Below are 17,786 nucleotides of genomic sequence, written 5' to 3'. Positions count from 1 at the left end.
AGAGACAGGCGTCTCTGAAGCAGCTGACACTAGTGAGCCCAGATAGTTTCCAACCCTCTCTTGAGCACTAGGATTTTGAGGGCCAGCCAGCAATTACACATTTCATATATCACTCAGTGAAGGAAAGGGAAGTGTTGTGCGAACCTATGTACTTGCCTGTGCTGAGTTTGCATTGTTTTGCCCATTGCATATTCAGCCTCAGGGTAGCACTGAAAGGAAAAGCGGGCCATCAGAGAGACACCATGGAACTAAAGCAGTGTAATTGCACTCAGTCAACATCAGCTCAGCATCAGTAATTAGACAGGGGCCCAATAATAAAGTTGGTATTAGGCTTGCCAGTGAAAACATGAGTTTTGTCCATGTTCCACCTCCATAGAACTGAGATGCAGATTCTTCCATGCGAAATTAACTTTATACAAGGAAGTTGCTTTTTAGTGAAATACGAACAAGAGATTCATGGCGTTAACATGGTACTTGTATTAATAATGTCCTATTTCACCTCCTTCTTGAACTTTCAGCTAAAGAATTTTCTTATTTTCGCTGGTGACACGCTGTCTTTTTGAATCTAATTAAAACTTTCTTTTTGGTCCTTAGGTGGAAAGATAACTCTGCAGAGATGAGCTCTTAATTAATGCACAGGGTCCCTGCAAGTCCCACCTCTCAACAGCAGTGATTGACATCCAAGGATACATAAATTACACTAATTGAGCTTTGCATCTATGCAGTCCTTTCACAACCAACTCATCAGAGAAGGTAAGTGAGCAGACCAGCATAAAACATTATGTCTGTATGCCTGTATGTTTTCCCTTTGGGGGAAAATCTTTCCAGATTACTGAGCATATGTTAGCATAGAGACAAATTTTTCTCTTCATTTTGAGAAGTAGTCTTGGCATTTCCTTAAAAAAATGTTAACATTTATTATAGCCATTTACTAACCATACACAGTATGACTGCCAGTAGCAAAAAGATTACAAATCAATAACTTTATGCAAATAATCATTTGGTAACGTTGGGTAATTGTCAGTTGTCTTGGATTATAATAGGAACATTTCAGCTTTGTAGGTGGGGTTATAAACTAGCCTTGCCACAGTTCACTTCTCTCAGAGTTCAGAGGCCATGTCATTTGCCTCAGGTTATGCTTAATGTCATGAATTAAATGAGGAATTAAACACATTTCTTGCCTTTTGGAAGTCATCTTGCCATAAAGTTGAACTGGTACAGGTGCTGCTATGTGGCAGAAAACATAGCTAGGATGATAAGGCCCCAGCCTCTTGGCCACAGACAAGAACTATGTTATTGTGGGCAAAAGTAGGTCAAATTGGAATCTGGCCCTTCCAAACTCATTGAGCAGTTCTCAATTAATGGGTTATCTGAAACAGAGATGTTTTACCTCTTTGAGCCTTCTTTATGGGCTAAACAAGATGCTTAACAGAAAATTTTGAGAAGTGTAAAGTAAATCTCAGAGAGTCCTCTAGTTTATAGTTAAACTATCCCTTCACATCCTCAGCTAGTCAGCCAACTTCTAATGCAGAGTAGACTTCCTTGAGGAGAAGAAAAGCCTACAGAATGCCCTAAAGTTAAGGCTTGACTTGGAGGGAGGAATAATAACAGTAGATTCTACAATCACTTAGTACATTTGCAGAAGATATTCCCTAGCACATAAGATTCCTTGGCACCTTGCTATCAACAGGAAATGAATTTGGGAATGCGCTATGCACCTAGTTTTCTACCTTTGTTCAGTTCTTTTTAGGATAGATACTTTGGTATTATATAAAATCTTACTGCTGAATAATTCAAGAACGACCCAAGGATGAATTGCTAGAAACATCTATAAAGCATACTTGCATAATGCTCTCCCTTTTACTTTTGGACCAACTGCCCAATTTTATAGTAAACTTTGATCTTCTTGTAGTTTAAATAATGTTGTTTAATGTTGTTTAAATAATGTTTGGCCTGCATTCATTAAATTTAACTAGACGGTTTCCCTGATATTAGGTTTACAGAGCAACACAGTGAGGATGAAATCATTACATATTTTAAGAGAAAGATACCAGCTGGAACAGAGTGGTTAGAAAGATATGTTGGAGGGAGCTGGGTTATATCAAGGCAATAGTTGGTAGAAAAGAAGAATTGTAAAGGGAGTGTGGTGAGGGCTGGAAGCAATCAAGGAGGAAAATAGATGGAATCCAAAACATGCCTACTTAAAACGTTCTCTGTGGCTTAAGCAACAGCTCTAGCAATAAAGATAATCAGTTTGGTCTGGGAAAATGGCATTTGTCCAGTTTTGTGCCTTTGTCTAAATAACTTAAGATCATCTTAAAAGGAGGTTTTGTTTTACTCTGTTTTGACATTTCTTTTCATTCACTAAAATTTTTCCCAGTGCTTTATGTTACATTCTTAGTGATAAGCATTTCTAACTGGTAGAGTTTCAGTGCCAGTTGGGCACTTTGACCTGCTGTTTTTATAGCCTTCCATTTATGGGTTTGTAATTTCCTAGAAGTGTGAGGTGGGCGTGGGTGTTATTAATACAAAAATTGGGTGTGCATTTTTAGAACTGCCAAACAGGGAAGAATCAAAGTGCTCGTGCAGTTTGCCCAATTTATTCCAGATGCAGAGTCAGGTTTGCTTAGCATATAATTTGAAAAGTTATGGCCATAAAATAATGTTCTGAAGCATCTGTGTCTCTTGTATTTGGTCCTGTTTGCCTTTAGCCTTGTCCTTCACTATAAAATCCTAGGCAATCTAGCTCTTACTTTGTTACACAGATTGGGCTCTGTAATCTCAAAACTGATAGCTGAGAATATCATACCATATTTTCTAAACCAGTGGTCCTCAACCTTGCCCTTGCCCCCAAAGAGTTGTACTTTAACTCTCAGAAGATACCCCATCCAGCATGACCAGTAGTGAAGGATTCTAAAGGATCCAAAATATCTAGGAATGCTAAAGGTTGAAAGCTACTAATCTACTCAGTCTAGGGATATAGATAGCTCTCTTTGCGGGCTCATATTGAATGGGCTTAATACAGGACTGAAGATAAGAGAAAGAAACATCAACAATTTCAGATATGCAGATGACACCATATTACTAGCAGTTACCTTCCAATTACTAAGGAAGGTAAAAGACGAAAGTGTAAAGGCAGACTTAATGCTGAACATAAAGAAAAAGGAATGGCCACAGAGAAATTGCATGAATTCACCCAAGATAATATGGAAATTGAAATAGTTAAATAGTTCCTGTACCTTGGATCAAACATGGAATAGAGTCTGTAATCAGGAAACCAGAAGACTGGGAATGAGAAGTGCAGCTGTTTAGGAAATAGATGTGCTCGACGCTCATTGAAGGTAGGCACACTGCCCAGATCCTCCTCCATGTCCACAGCCTCGGCACCAGGCAAACTTGACTGCTGAACCTCTGGAGGGGCCATAGACTCTGCTCCAGCAGAACTAGGGCCAGCCTCTGGCTCCTCCATTACAGGTTCAAGCCCCTGGGGCTCTGGCTCCTCCATTATAGATTCGGATCCCAGAGGCTCTAGCTCATCCTCTGAGTCCTCCAAGCCATCTTCCAGGCTGGGCATGACAATAGACAAGATCATAAAGAGAAAAGATATACAACTGAACACTACAGTTAGAATCATCCAAGCCATTGTATTCCTCAGCACCATGTACAGATGCAAGAGCTGGACAGTGAAGAAAGCAGATAAGAGGAAAATCAACTCATTTGAGATGTGGTTCTAGAGAAGAGTGCTGAGGATATTGTGGGTGATCAAAAAGGCAAACAAATGGGTCTTTGAACAGATTTGGAAACCAAGGCGCGTTACAGACAGCCGAAAAGTGGCGGCCTGCACCCGCCCCTTTCACTGCCGGATCAGGGCCTCAGTGGCCAGAGCGGCAGCCGCTGAGGCCCCGATCCGCCGCTTTCCAGGCCACGGGGAAGTGGCAAAAGGCCCCTTCCCTGAGGCCTGGAAAGGGGTGTCCTTGGGGCTTCAAGCCCCAAGGACACCCCACGGCAGCGGGAGGGAGGAGAAAGGGCCCGCTTGGCCCTTTTCTCCCTTGCGTCGCTGGGCGCAGCCATCTAAAGGCTGCGCCCAGCGACACAAGACCAGGAAGGAGCTCCATTTTGGAGCTCCTTCCTGCTCCTACGAAAGGGCGCACTAAGTGCCCTCGTGCGGCATGACGGCGTCACGTCCACGCCACCTCGTTTGGAGGCAGTGCGTTTGTGACGCCATCATGGCAGCCCCCATGTAGATGGGGCGCCGCCATCTTGTACGTCCTCAGGACGTATTAGGCTTGGGACGTCCCTTATGGCCGTTTCTAACGCGCCCAAGATGATTAAACTGAGGCTGTTGTACTTTGGCCATATCATGAGAAGGCATGACTCACTGGAAAAGACAATAATGCTAGGAAAAGTAGAGGGCAGTGGAAAAAGAGGAAGACTGCATGCCAGATGGTTAGACTCAATTAGGGAGGTCCCTGGCATAAATCTACAAGACTTATGCAGAGTAATGGAGGATAGGGAGGCTTAAAGATGTCTCATTTACACGGGATGACTGAAGGGTACTTAACAACAACAGTGATCACACATAACACCATAATCCTGTCTGCCAGTAGGGGATATTTTCAGCCACTTCTCTAGGACTTCAGTTTTCAGCTACATATACAGAGAGTTTTGATTTCAAAGAGCGTTTTTGATTTGATTCCAACTAAATAATTGTTCTTTTTTCTATAGCTTCTGAATAACTATTGAAAATACAATGAATTCTAAAATGTAAGAAACATTACCACTGCAACACATTAAGAGCTACTGTGGATAATCCAAGATCATGATTTCAGATCACCTTAAGCTATGCTTCTTAGTAAAGAAAGTTCAAATTATACAATTCCAAGTAAATTTCAAGTTGCACTTTCAGTTTGCTAAACAATTTACTTCAAAGTAATCACTTGGAAGCCATCAAGAATGTGAAAGAAATTTTCATGTAGGTTGCTTTGAGTAGGTGATGTCTAGATTATAGGCCAGAAAACAGATCAGGTGTTGCTCACAAAGTAAGCAACATAGATATGCAAAAGAAAAATAAGCTGTAAAGGTGAATTATGTCCAGCCAGATAACAATCTATTATACTAACTGTCCAATTGCTTGTCATGTTGAGAAGGGGCTTGCTTTAATTAGCCAATATGACATGACAGGGTGTGAATTACTATCTAATAATTCTTGTTCAGAGTATTGTTAAGCATGGGACCAAAGGCCAAGTGCCATTCAGCAGAGGAGGCATAAATTATTACCCTGTCATTTAATTTTTGAAATACAATATTGTAATTATTTTTAAAAGTTTGCTTTATCTTTGGAAATTAAGGATGAAAAGAAATATTTATGAATGTTATGTTTTCCTATGCAGCCACATTCCTCACTGATCACTCACTCACCTCTTTGAAGGCTTCTCATTTGTAAACCCCTTAAAATTCATCTCAGGTCATACAGAAAAGTAAGTTGTTTTAAAAACCTGCATTTTAAAAATCTCTCTTTCTGGCAGCATCAAAGGGGATGTCAATGGGGAGAGAACTGAACAGCAGGAAAGAGAATGCTCCTACTGGCTTTATCTGCTACTGAGCCCTGAAGACACTAAAACTTCAAATAGGGGCAATCATTTTGAAAAAGTTTTCAGTTGGTATAGTTTTGTCTCCTTCTACTCAGATGGAGCTAACAATGGAAAAAGCACCAGGTATGCTACATACCATCACTTCAAATTGTGATAACCAGTTGATATAAATTGCCCCTTACTACCAGTTAACAAAGCTTGTTTTGTTTCATAGAATTTTCCTAGGGCTTAAGTATACTTGTGGACATATGTGACAATTTGATCATGTAGGAAAAGGCTTCAAATCAGTCAGATTACATTTGTTGTTTGATACCAAATATTTCACATTTTTGTGTTTGGAGCAGGATTTTGCAAAGCAATTGGGAAGTATAGTTTACAGTCAGGGGGAAAAGCATGGGATGAACAGAGACAGAATCCTTTGGCCTTGAAGAAGCCCTTGAAGGCTGATGTTATTAACCTCAGCCTTAAGCAGAGTTGAATTTGGCCTGTGGTGCTGGGCATAATGAAAGGGTGGCCCTAAAGAAAACACTCTTAAATTTTTTGTCTGTAGGTCCAATGCATATGGACACCATACAGTTGTCTTATATAGCCATAACAGACTAACTGCCTTACCACATGCGAAAAGAAAGCTGAAATGGAGTGGAAGAGTGGCAGCTTTCTGAGCAGTCATACTACTTCTGTTCTCTTCCCATGTCATAAAAGTGTCCATTTTGTTGAATGGATTTTTCCAGTGTGGTAATAGACACACTTTTACAATTATTTCCCTAAGGAAGAGAACGAAAATGCCATGACGTCATGTGAAGAGGCACAAAGGAAATCGTGATTTTCTCTTGCTCTGTTTTGGCTTTTTTTCCCCCTCTCATATGATAAAGCAGTAAGAAAGCCTTCCTGCACCTAGTAGCATATATATCCTGGACTACATAACCTATCTACAACAGGAAAAAACTAGGCTGAGAGGACAAGGAGCCTGCCTATCTGAAATTAGCTTACAGAGTGCGTGTTTGGCTCAGAATACATTTTGTAACAACTGTATGCTGAACAAAATGTCATATACGTGTTTATTTTTACAGAGTGCATTGGGTAGTTTGTACAAAAATGGATGATGAATGAAACAAATGGATCAAATTGCTGATGAAAGATTAGGAATTTTATTATGGTGGGGAAGAATGAAGCAATTGATTACTCCAGAATTGCTTCACCAAAGAAGAGTCTTCATAAATGATCTTAACCAGAGCGACATACAGTGGGCCCATGGCATCTGCTGGGGTTTGGTTCAAATCCTACCACTAAAGCCCCATTAAATATAGTGGCATAGGAAAATTGTGTCACTTTATATAAAATGGCAAAATTAAGGTTTGCTTTTGGAATTTAAAAAAAAAATTTCAAGCTGTGGATAGTTGAACCCATGGCTAAAGAATCCATGGATATGGAGGAGCTGCTGTAATTGCAACTGGGGACAATTATTACATCATGCTGGGAAAGAACCCAAGTCTAGTGGTGCTACCATAACAGGCTCAAAACCATAACCACTATCTCTGTGACTTCCCATGGTTTTTGCAACCTCATGAAGAAATGAGCAGAGTGTGGAGGGGCGATGAAAGCAAACAAATCTTGCTGGATTAAGAAATGCCACATATTTATTTTCTCCTTTAAATCCCCATCCTTGCAGAACAGAAACAGTCATGCAAACAAGCTGAAACTCATGTTTCCACTTATGGTTAAACAAAGTGGTTACTCTCCACATCCAGGAATCCTAAGTGCTACTGGTTTTTTTGTTTTGTTTTGTTTTGTTTTGCATGTAGTTGCTGTTTTACAAAGGAGAAAGGAAGAAGTTGAACAGCTTTTAGTTGAAGAGCTCTGGAGAACCTACCCATCTCTTGTAGTAGTTGGTCTAGGACAGACAAAATAAAAACAAACAAACAAACAAACTGGGTAGCGGCCAGTGAGATTTTCATGAGAATAAAGAGACATGTCTCAGGATGCTGAAAAGATGGGCTTTTATTAGTTAAAAAGCCAAAATGCCTTTTAGCTAATATAAGACCATCTTTTCAGCATCTTGAGATTGATCTCCTCTTTCTCCCCAGAACTGGAGAAGCTGGGTAAATTTCCATTTAGCCCTGAAGCTTGAAGGATTGTTATCTCTTCACCTAATGCACTTGCAGGAAACAAAGTGTGCAGAAAACATGCCTGCCACATCAAAGTTGGGTGAAATTCAAATTTGATATATAGATAGATAAACATTTATTTTACATGTTTTAAATCTGCCTGTTACTTACCTCTCTTTCTGCTTCAGAATATTTGGCAACAGCTGTTTTAAACTATGCATCTATAGAGTTTCTATCGTGACCAAGAAACACTCTATTAAATAAAGTTAGGGAGTTCTATTGATAATAAAATGCCTATAGTATATGCTTTCCTTCCAAAATAGGAATGTGTTTAAGATTTGATTTGCTCTGACATATCTTCTAACAAAAGAAGAAAGGAAAGGATTTGGATATTGAAACTAAAAATAGTTCCATGCTAATTTAATAACTAGGCAGTTTTTTTTCCTATCTGCCAAGAAAAATTTGAAAACCATTTCCTGCTGCCACTCACACTATGGAAATATAAAACTTCAGTGATGAAATCAGAGTCAATGATAAAGATGGCTGCTATGATTTATTTCCTAAGATTCATATCAGTCACCATGTGTGGCAAGTTCTAAGATGTATAGATGAAATGGATGTCTGCCCACTTTGCTTTGTTATTAATTCCAAAGATAATTGGGAGGGTTTTCCTAGCTGCCTTTCAATGGTGCCACAATTTCTGCAAATCACCAGAGCTTACTACCCCAAATGAATAAAGGCAGATATTCTGCATTCAAAGGCAGGCTTGCTGTTAAGATAATGAAAATGAAGATAGTGACCATGGAGGGCCTACATAAATTTAGACAATGAGGAAATTGAAATAAAGCATTCTCTTAATTTCTCTTTATTTTCATCTCTTATCTCTTGACTGTAGTCAAAAGATAAGAAGAAGACTAGGAATGGCAATGAGCAGCCATGAAAGAGCTAGAGAAGAACCTAAAGAGTAAAGATCTGAGCACTAAAGTTAGAATCATCCTAGCAATGGTATTCCCAATCACTATGTATGATTTGAGATTTGAGATGTGGTGCTGGACAAGAGTATACTTGGGAGAGTCAAAAAGACAAACAAATGGGGCTTTGAACAGATCTAGCCTAGTAGCCAAGATGATTGAGGCTATCAGACTTTAGTCATATCATGAGAAGGCATGACTCATTACAAAAAACAATAATCCTGAGGAAGTTGGAAAGCAGCAGAAAGAGAAAAAGACTGCACAGCAGATGGTTGGACTCACTTAGGGAGGACATGAGCATGACTTTGCAGGACTTGAGCAGAGCAGTGGAGGATAGAGTCTTGGAGATGTCTCATCCACAGGGTTGCCATGAGTCGAGGTCAGCTCAAGAGCAGTTAACAACAACAATTCTGAATCCATAGATTTATTCCCATCATAATGTTATATTTTTTAATTGGCTGCTTAATAATGATAATTGCCCAAATTTGAAGGTTAAAATCCCAATATTTTATGGTTACACAAAAACTAATTGAAAACATAATTGCAAGTCCCAACTTGAATGAACACATTTAATCAATGAGACATTGGTTAGTTAACACATAGGAGAATTTCATTCATTTAATGGGTCTGTTCTTACAAAAGCATTGTCTTTCCAGGCAGCAGTTGATTCAGTTGATCAGCTTTACCTGAGACTCACAATTAGTTGTACAGTAGCTAAATATGTGGTTGACATGGCTGACACATTATTATGTATGTGTTCATTGGTTTAAAATATTTACAAATATTGACATACTTGTCAAAATTCAGGAGAGGTGTACAAATTCATTAAATATTAATTAAATCAAACTACAGATACAAATTTACTCAGTAGATGCCAAGAATCTTACTTAATTAGTTATTAAAATAGAAATCATTGGTTCAAACTGCTTGCTTTACACCATTTTTACAGGCACTGTTTTATCTTTAACCCAAAGCATAACACTATTGTGTCTGGCAACTTAATATAGTGGGAGGAGAAGGAATTTGAAATATAAAGCACCACCACTGAGAAGGTCCTTCTTATGGTTCAGGTTCATATAAACATGATTATATGCCATTACAGAGAGTGGAATGGTTAAATTATTAATTGCTGCATTACACTTTTTCACCCAACAAATAACAGATGGGGGTTAATTATCAGATTTAAATGGAGTTTCACATTGGAATTGATTACAAAGGACGACCTGCACAGTGAAACTTTAATACACTTTTCAGTATGAATTCTTAGGATGCTCAAGAAGAGATATTACACACTCCTTATCAACTTGCTGTGTAAGCTCCCTAGCTCAGGAGCAAAGTTTAGCACTATCCCTAGTCTTAAAGCCACAGATTAAAAGGTCAAGGAGAGCATATCTGCATCACTTCCATACAGGCTTTTTTATGTATAATGTGAAGCTACTGCCCACCCCCCCACCCCTTTGTAGCCACCCCTTGTAATCATGACAGGTATAAAGTATTCCTTTTTTCCCCAAATGGCCTTTCACTGGAGTACCCTCTTCCTCCTGATTCACCAAAATAGAAACCTACTCCAAAGGGAATCTCACATTTCAGCATCCAACAAAGTAGCCATGCAGTCCTAAATAGCACCATTCAAAGCTAGTAGACGTGTAGAGGGAGGCAGACAAGATGACTCGATACTCCAACCAATGGCCCATCTAGACAAAAAATGTAAACAAACCTCATTTCATGAACCAGGGGCCATTCTTCCCACAATGAAGCAAGAGAGGATGAGCTTGTGTCAAAACCAGTAGCCCATCCCTTCCCTATCTCTGTGTGTAGCCCTTACTTTTCATGCATGGCCACCCTCTAACCTTTCCCAGGACTGGGTGCAGAAGTGTCAACCTTCTTACCAGCCAACGTTGGATGGTGCAGGGCAGTAGCATTTTTAGACTTTTTGATACACAGTGTACCCACTAAGGCTGTGGTTCAAAACAGAAGCAAAGAAGATTCTTAACCCTTTTCTCTCCAGCTATTTTCTTATGGAAAATCAATGGCTTCTAGTTACGCTTGCTTCATATTGCCTCCAGCATTATAAACACCATGAAAAAAGCCAAATGAAATACATCATTCTATCCCAAGAAAGGAATATTTCACCTTCAGTGAGTGTACATGCTGTATGGTTTTGCTGCTGGGTCTTATTAGGTTGTGTACTCGTAGAGACGGACAAATAAAAAGCAATATTTGTATGTGTTTTTTCCAAATACAACTTTTAAAAAGCATATCATCATCATCATCATCATCATCATCATCTTTAAACAAATATGGAATAAAATCACAAATGTATAAATGGCCCTTTGACACCTGGCACCAGAAGAAAAATAATAATTCCAGTGTAGATATATATTGTATTAAGTAGCAAGTGCATATTACCATAATTATTTCATATGAATGAGAGAGCTGGTTACGTAGCACCAGCAACTACAAGAATAAAAACAAGCTTGCAGCTTGTTTAATACATTTCTCACACTGCCTCCTTTGCCACCCAGTTATTCTACCCCTGACTACTGCATGGTGGTAGAAGTTTGTTCTAAAATTAGACATGAACAAGCAGCACCATCTGTCACAGCTACTGTAATTCAACTATGTAAACAAAAGTCTTTTAAAATGGTTAATCCCAGATCTATCCAGGAGTAGAGAAAGAATACTGTATCTTTGTGTTCCGCACGATCACTGGTTTTTTCTAACCTTGCAACAAAAATGCATTGTAGTAGAAGTGCAGCTTTTGGCACAGTGTCAGAACTCTTACAGCCACCTTGGGTTTGTTCTAACATGATAGAAGGTGGAAAAGCCAGGGTACAATATAGACATTTCCCACATTTTTGAGGTCTTAGGTCAGTAATTTGTATTTAAATGTAATATCAATGAATGGTTTTGAATAGTAATGATCCCATCTGTTTTACTGACAGTACATGATGTGAATCATTGACAGCTGCACGATCAATCTGCTTTCATTCCTTGGGGATAATTAACATGAGTAGAGTAGTGTAAAGTGAAGCCACTGTGGAGAGTTCAGTAGCCATGCATTGCCACCTTGATATGGACAGTCTCTTACAGGGTGATCCTATGCATTTATACTAGTAAATTATGAATTCAAGTAAGTGCCTGTGGGAATCAAGTGCCTGTGACATTAACTGGTGTAGAGAAGACTGGTCTTCAATGCAGAACCTAGGACCAAGACAAAACCCTCAACTCTTCCTGCAAGAGTTTTTGCATAAAGGACTGCCAGGGCTACTGTTTGAAGCATCTTCTAGAGCAGTAAAATATTATCTGGCTCTGATTTACCACATCCCATCCAGAGACATCACTCAGCTTTCCTAGGACTTGCCTACATGATTCAAATACTCTCCATTCTAGTTTAATAGAATGTCATTTAGCCACATGATATTCATAGGAGTTTGGACTTGAGGGGGCGGGGGGCTGCTTAAACTCCATAGAAAAAGACTTTGCAGTATTTACCAGAATATCCAGGGAAATTTGAAGAAATGCACATTATCATACATGTGGCTGCCCATCTGTTTTGGATGGATAAGAATAGCTGCACATTTTTGGCATTGAGAATGTGAATAAATGTGAAAAGATCCAAATTTGCACAGGAAAGTGAAGACAAATAACCATTAATGTGAGTGTGTGAAAATCAACAATTTGAACAACACACTCCTTGTAGACTAGCTCCTAGACATGAAGAACAATTAGGACCTTCCTGTTTGGAGTGAGAATTTACTGGTGAATTAATTTCTTGTTATTTTATTTGTTTTCTACCTTTAATTCCTGGTTTGATCCTTTAGATTTGACTTCCTGATCAAACTCTTGTCTCCCTCCTCACAAATGCTAGTGGCTCATCTCTGTCAAGGTTAGGCTACTGTAAACATGAAGCCACAAACGATGATCATTTGCCATACAGAAAGTGTTTGCTATGGCATTTCCTTATGAAGAGAATAATATATGGGCAAACCCAGGGTTAATATGCATCATGTCACTTGGGATGCTTCTTTCATGTCAGTTATTTGTTGAATATTTCATGATCATTTCATCTTTATCTTCTTTACTAATTGCCTGATCATGGTGAGTTGGTGGACAAAATATGAATAGAAGAATAGGAGAGCATTCCAGCATAGAGGTTTCTGGTGCTTTCATAGAATCATAGAGGTGGAAAAGAGCCCATGGACCATCTAACGCAATCTGCAGCTGTACAGGAATCCACTACTAGAATCATCACTGAGAGGTAGCCTAACCTCTATTTTAAAACCTCAAATGAAAGTTCAAAGTTTCAAAGTATTTAGATATGAAGTGAACACAAAAATTCCAGATATGTGGAAGGACAAAAACCTCTCATTGTTTTCTTGGGTCTGTACACATGGGCCTCCCCTGGTCTGGCATTGTCCTGTTTAGATAATGCAGGCCAACAACTCCAGTCTGTAGACAGGCACACTGGACTCCATTCTGGTGGATCCAGGAGGCGATAAGAAGACTGGACGCCATTCCAGAGGATCCAGCCTGACGCCAGCCCATTTTTGCACTCTGTTGTTTATAAATTGACATTCATGGTCACATGGAGGACTTTGATGGTCTCCGGATATTTTCTGATTTTGTGATGTTTTAAGAGGAACTGTAGTGTTGTTCAATAAACTTCACAGTACAACCAACCGAATACTTACTTTTCCTCACTACAATAATCCCACTGACCAAAGGATTCTGGGAGCTATAGCTCCCCCCCCCAAGGTTATCAAATCCCCATGTTTAGCTGTTCCAGCCATAAACAAGAAATTCAGTATATCAACAAGAAATTGTTTTCTTGTGAGACAAGACAAATGAGTGCATGTAATCTTGGGGAAAAGCCAAAGAATGCATAGCAGAAATTGGCCACTGTCTGTGAAAATTCAGGAAAAGATTTTGCATGTGTCCAAATGTTAAAAGACTGGTACTTTGACTCATTAGACCTGTGAATTATTTTGATGTTTTGAATAACAGGGTTGCAAATTTTCTCATTCCCCACCACCACCAAAAAAAAAAAAAAAAAGCTGACATTTTCTTCTCTGCATAACACTTATCTTTTTATGCCTATTCTGGCAATTCCCCCCCCCCCCCGTAATGGCTTCTGTGTTTCTTCATTTTAAAAATATAGACATATGTTTTTCATGCTGTTTCACAGTTTTAACAGTGTCATTGTTTTTTTAATAGAAAAAAATAACTTCTCACAGTCATAACATTCTGTTTCACAAGCCAAGTTTGAAGCCAGAATCAACCTTGTTCCTCTTCTTCCACTGTACTTAAGATTTTAACTTTGCTCAGAAAGAAGAACCTGCTTATTTGAAGGTGATAGAACAGTTTGACAGTACATCTGTCCCTTTTTTGAATCAACCATATTGATGTTCCTGGTAGAAATCCACTTTGTGTTGTTGCATACTCTCTTACCAAAAATGCGGGGTTTCTTTCCTTCACACACACACGCACATTAAACACACACACATACACACACCTGGTTTAATTCAGTTCATTGAGTTGGGCAATGGTTGTTAAAAGATAAAGCATGGAAAAATAAGAATAACAAAAATTAAAGCTCCTGAAGAAAAATAAGTAGCATTCATGTCTTGGCACGGGAGTATAAAAATTAATCACTTTGTTTTTTTACATCCTCAATGCAAAAGGATGTATCAACAAATGAAGATACAGTATTCTGTTAAGAAAGTGGTGGATTCTGATGAGATTTTCCACATTTCAAGACTTAAAAGAAGGGAGACAGTAATCCAAAAGGAAAACGGCTGTAGTTTGGGGCCCATTGGCATAGACACATTCAGTAGAACAGTCTAGACTAATTGAGAAGAGGAAATTGCTAGCAAAAGTTTATGGACACAGTCCATGTTATCAGATGCATCTCAGGAACCTCAAAATAGTGACAGAGGAGGCTCATGAGGCTTTAACTGGAGGAGGAGAGGGAGATACTTTTCTTGGCATGTTAGCCTTATCTACTGAATGACGATAAAATTAATTGCTGAGTGACTACTGCTAATTTAGTAGGAGTTAGTTTGTGGTGCACTATAATGTCATCTGTCCATAATAAAAGTTAACTTCAATATGAAATCACTCACAGAGATTTGTTGGAATATGCCGCGTAATCTTAGCAGTATGCTGGTCACTCTATTTTGTTTTAACATTGTGTTCTAATAGTGCAGGTACTTAATGAGTGTTGGGGCTTTGGACAGAGATCTTGCAGAGAAATATAATTTGGGAAGGGAAGTTCTCAACTATGAAATTAAGTTTAAAGATTAAATAAACCAAATAATCTCAATCCAGTCCCTGCTTCTCATATCTCCTCCACATTATTGAAAGAATCTGAATATCGTTGGCACTCTTTGAAAACTAATGCCCCCCGATTTAATGATGATAAAACTGCTCAATTAGAAAGGTACTGGAAAATATTGCCTCTGGGGTGTGTGTGTGTGTTAAAAATTGCCCTCCCTTCCCACATCCCCTTTAACTATACGCTTAATGTTGGTTAAACTGCCCATCTTTCATTGCTATAGTATAGCATTTCTGGTTTGTAAAACAAGGACACTTTTTGGATTAGAACTATACACTGTATCCTTCAAAGTGGACTAAACAGCCAACAGGAGTAATGGGAATGATTAAACCCTGTCACATGGGGTTAGATCTGGTTCTTTCTTCCCACATGACAGGCTGTGACAGCCAAGCACCATTGGAGCAAATCAAATGACTGTGGCAGTTTGCTGTGAGCAGAGCTACTGTCAGAACTGTTATTATGAGCAAAATGTTGGATTTATCAACTAGGGAAATTCTCAACCAGACAATGCAGTTTCTATTTTCAGAAAGTTCTCACCAAATAGCGACAGACAGGAACTGCAACAGGACTGTGATCAAAAGCATCTGATTTTGTATTTATTGAGTTTCCATGAAGCAATTTGTGATACATGCACACAATCATATGGATTGTCTTTGCAACATATTCCTGATTTAGAGGAATGCTGTCTTAAGTAATTGTCGCTCAGTTATAATTCAAGCATAGCTTATCATTGGTTTGTAATTACTGTGAGTGGTTGTTATTTGGAATGATTACAGGCAGGCTGTCAGGAAGTAACAATGTCCCCATCTGAAGCCAAGATTTTGTCATATTATTACCAGACTGGGTCATATTTCAGCTGTACAAATCTAGTCATTGAATAGTGAGCATTAGCGTCATGAACACTTCAAATGCATCTTTCTAATTTAGCAGAATGGAGATTAGAATGAACTGAAAGTGAAAGCCTGTCTAAAGAAGACAGTGTTTTTAGTGATCTATCTGTCAGTTGAGAGGGCATACAGAACCGTAAATATCTCTTCCCATGCCATTTGCTTGCACATAGAGTTATTTTTGGTTCTACTAGGTGTTTGTTTTTTATTCTTCAAGGTACACCCCACCTGTACCTAGTGTGTTCTCAAATTTTCATCAGAATCATCCTTTCGTAAGTAAGACAATATCCCCTAGGCAGGGGGAAACCATTTCCTGGTAAGATTTCTTTTGTTTTGCTGATCCTGGTTTGTTTTTACTCTTAATATTTTAACCTATTTTAAAAACTATTTGTATGATTTAGTAGAAATATTTGTTGTAGTTTGTAGATTTAGCAAAAGGCTATAATGAAGATACAAAAATAGATACAGGTGGTTTTTTTAAAAACAATTATTTCCATTATTGTTTTAACAGTTATTTACTGTCAGCAATAGGGGTTGTTTGTGAAAACACAACCAGGGTGCAATTCCTGACTACAACGTGTGTAATTTAAGGTATTATTACTCAAAGTAGTGGTCCCTGGATCAATGCTGGTCCTTGACCCATTAGCTGCTTGTCTCTGGAGAGTTTCCAGGAAAGAAAGAATAATGGTAACCATTGGAAATAAATATGATTATCGGTCCTTGGCAAATGGGGGGAAGGGGATATTGTCAGTCTTTTACATCAGATAGCTTAGGAAGCATTGATATACAGGGGAGGAAAGAGACAAAACTTGATAAATAATTAAGAAGCACATATAAGATCGTCGCCAACTAAGCCTTTTCTGTATGGTGGGGACTTCATGAAGTGGGAACATAAATTCATAAGAGTGTGCCCACATATACCAGCCAAATTTCATACATACACTTTATGTTCATGCTGTAACTGCTGTGTATACTGTCCATCTAATATGTTCACAGAATTAACACAGTCAACCATCTTCAATTTTTTTTTTCAAGGAGACTCATTTTATAGGAGCAATTTTTAAAAGGAATATGTCAGATCATTTTAAACCATGCTGAATTTGTGGTAGGCCAGCTGCAAAATAAGTATAATTTATCATTCAGTAGGTGCCAGCTCCTAGGAGCTATACATGAAAGCATACCAGCAAGGGAATTCAGATGTACAGCTGCAGCTGAGCCGAGCCAGGTCATTCCTTCTAATACCCACAGTAGTGGAACATGTTTGCAGCAAATACATGCTCAGTGGGATGAGAAGGAGAACAAAGCAAGGTATTTTGTTGTCTGATGGAGGAAATGCCCCAAACATTTCAGTTCCCTCAATAACAGTAAAAGCACAAGAATAATAAATTAATTGTGTGCCTTTTAATGACATCAGACTTCTGTTGCCTGTGATGGCTGGCTTAGTCTGCCTGTTATAGTAGTGTATAGCTTAGATGTGAGGAGTTAACCCAAAATTTACTGAGCGAGATTTTCTGAGAATTTATTTTTCCTTATCCATTTTTAAAAGGGGCCTTTTTTGCACAGTACTCTCATTTTCTTGTGGTTATGCCTCCTCACTCTTATAATCACATAAAGCAACATTTGGTCTGGGGCACAATGGAGGGTGCAGAATGATTCCCCAGGCAAAGTGGGGAAGGGAGCCCTTAGGAAAAGAAAGAAGGTGCACCTCTCTCATACCTTTGTTGTGAGAAACCTGAAGTCTATCATGGCGCTGAGATTCCACTTTTAAATGCCATGCCAACACATCCTTGCAATCCCAGCATCTGTAGTTTGGTGAAACATTAACAGCTCTCTAGTGAAGATTCTATGGCGGGATACAGACCGCCAATTTGGGGCGGTCTGGCCCCGCCCCTTTC

The 17,786-nt window shown here is 38.9% G+C and overlaps 1 protein-coding gene across 1 annotated transcript in view; it reads left to right on the top strand.

The window, feature by feature from the left end:
• Positions 1-17,786, top strand: part of TENM3 (teneurin transmembrane protein 3) — a 1,412,274-nt gene that overhangs the window by 647,295 nt on the left and 747,193 nt on the right. Inside the window, exon 6 of the mRNA XM_042468494.1 lies at positions 595-753. The gene's annotated coding sequence lies outside the window, so the exon portion shown is untranslated. The remainder of the gene's footprint in view (positions 1-594; positions 754-17,786) is intronic.

This window comes from Sceloporus undulatus, chromosome 5 (assembly GCF_019175285.1).
Source record: "Sceloporus undulatus isolate JIND9_A2432 ecotype Alabama chromosome 5, SceUnd_v1.1, whole genome shotgun sequence".
NCBI classification, from domain to species: Eukaryota; Metazoa; Chordata; class Lepidosauria; order Squamata; family Phrynosomatidae; genus Sceloporus; species Sceloporus undulatus.
The sequence above is the reverse complement of the archived record's forward strand: the minus strand, read 5'-3'. Positions and strand labels throughout refer to the sequence as shown.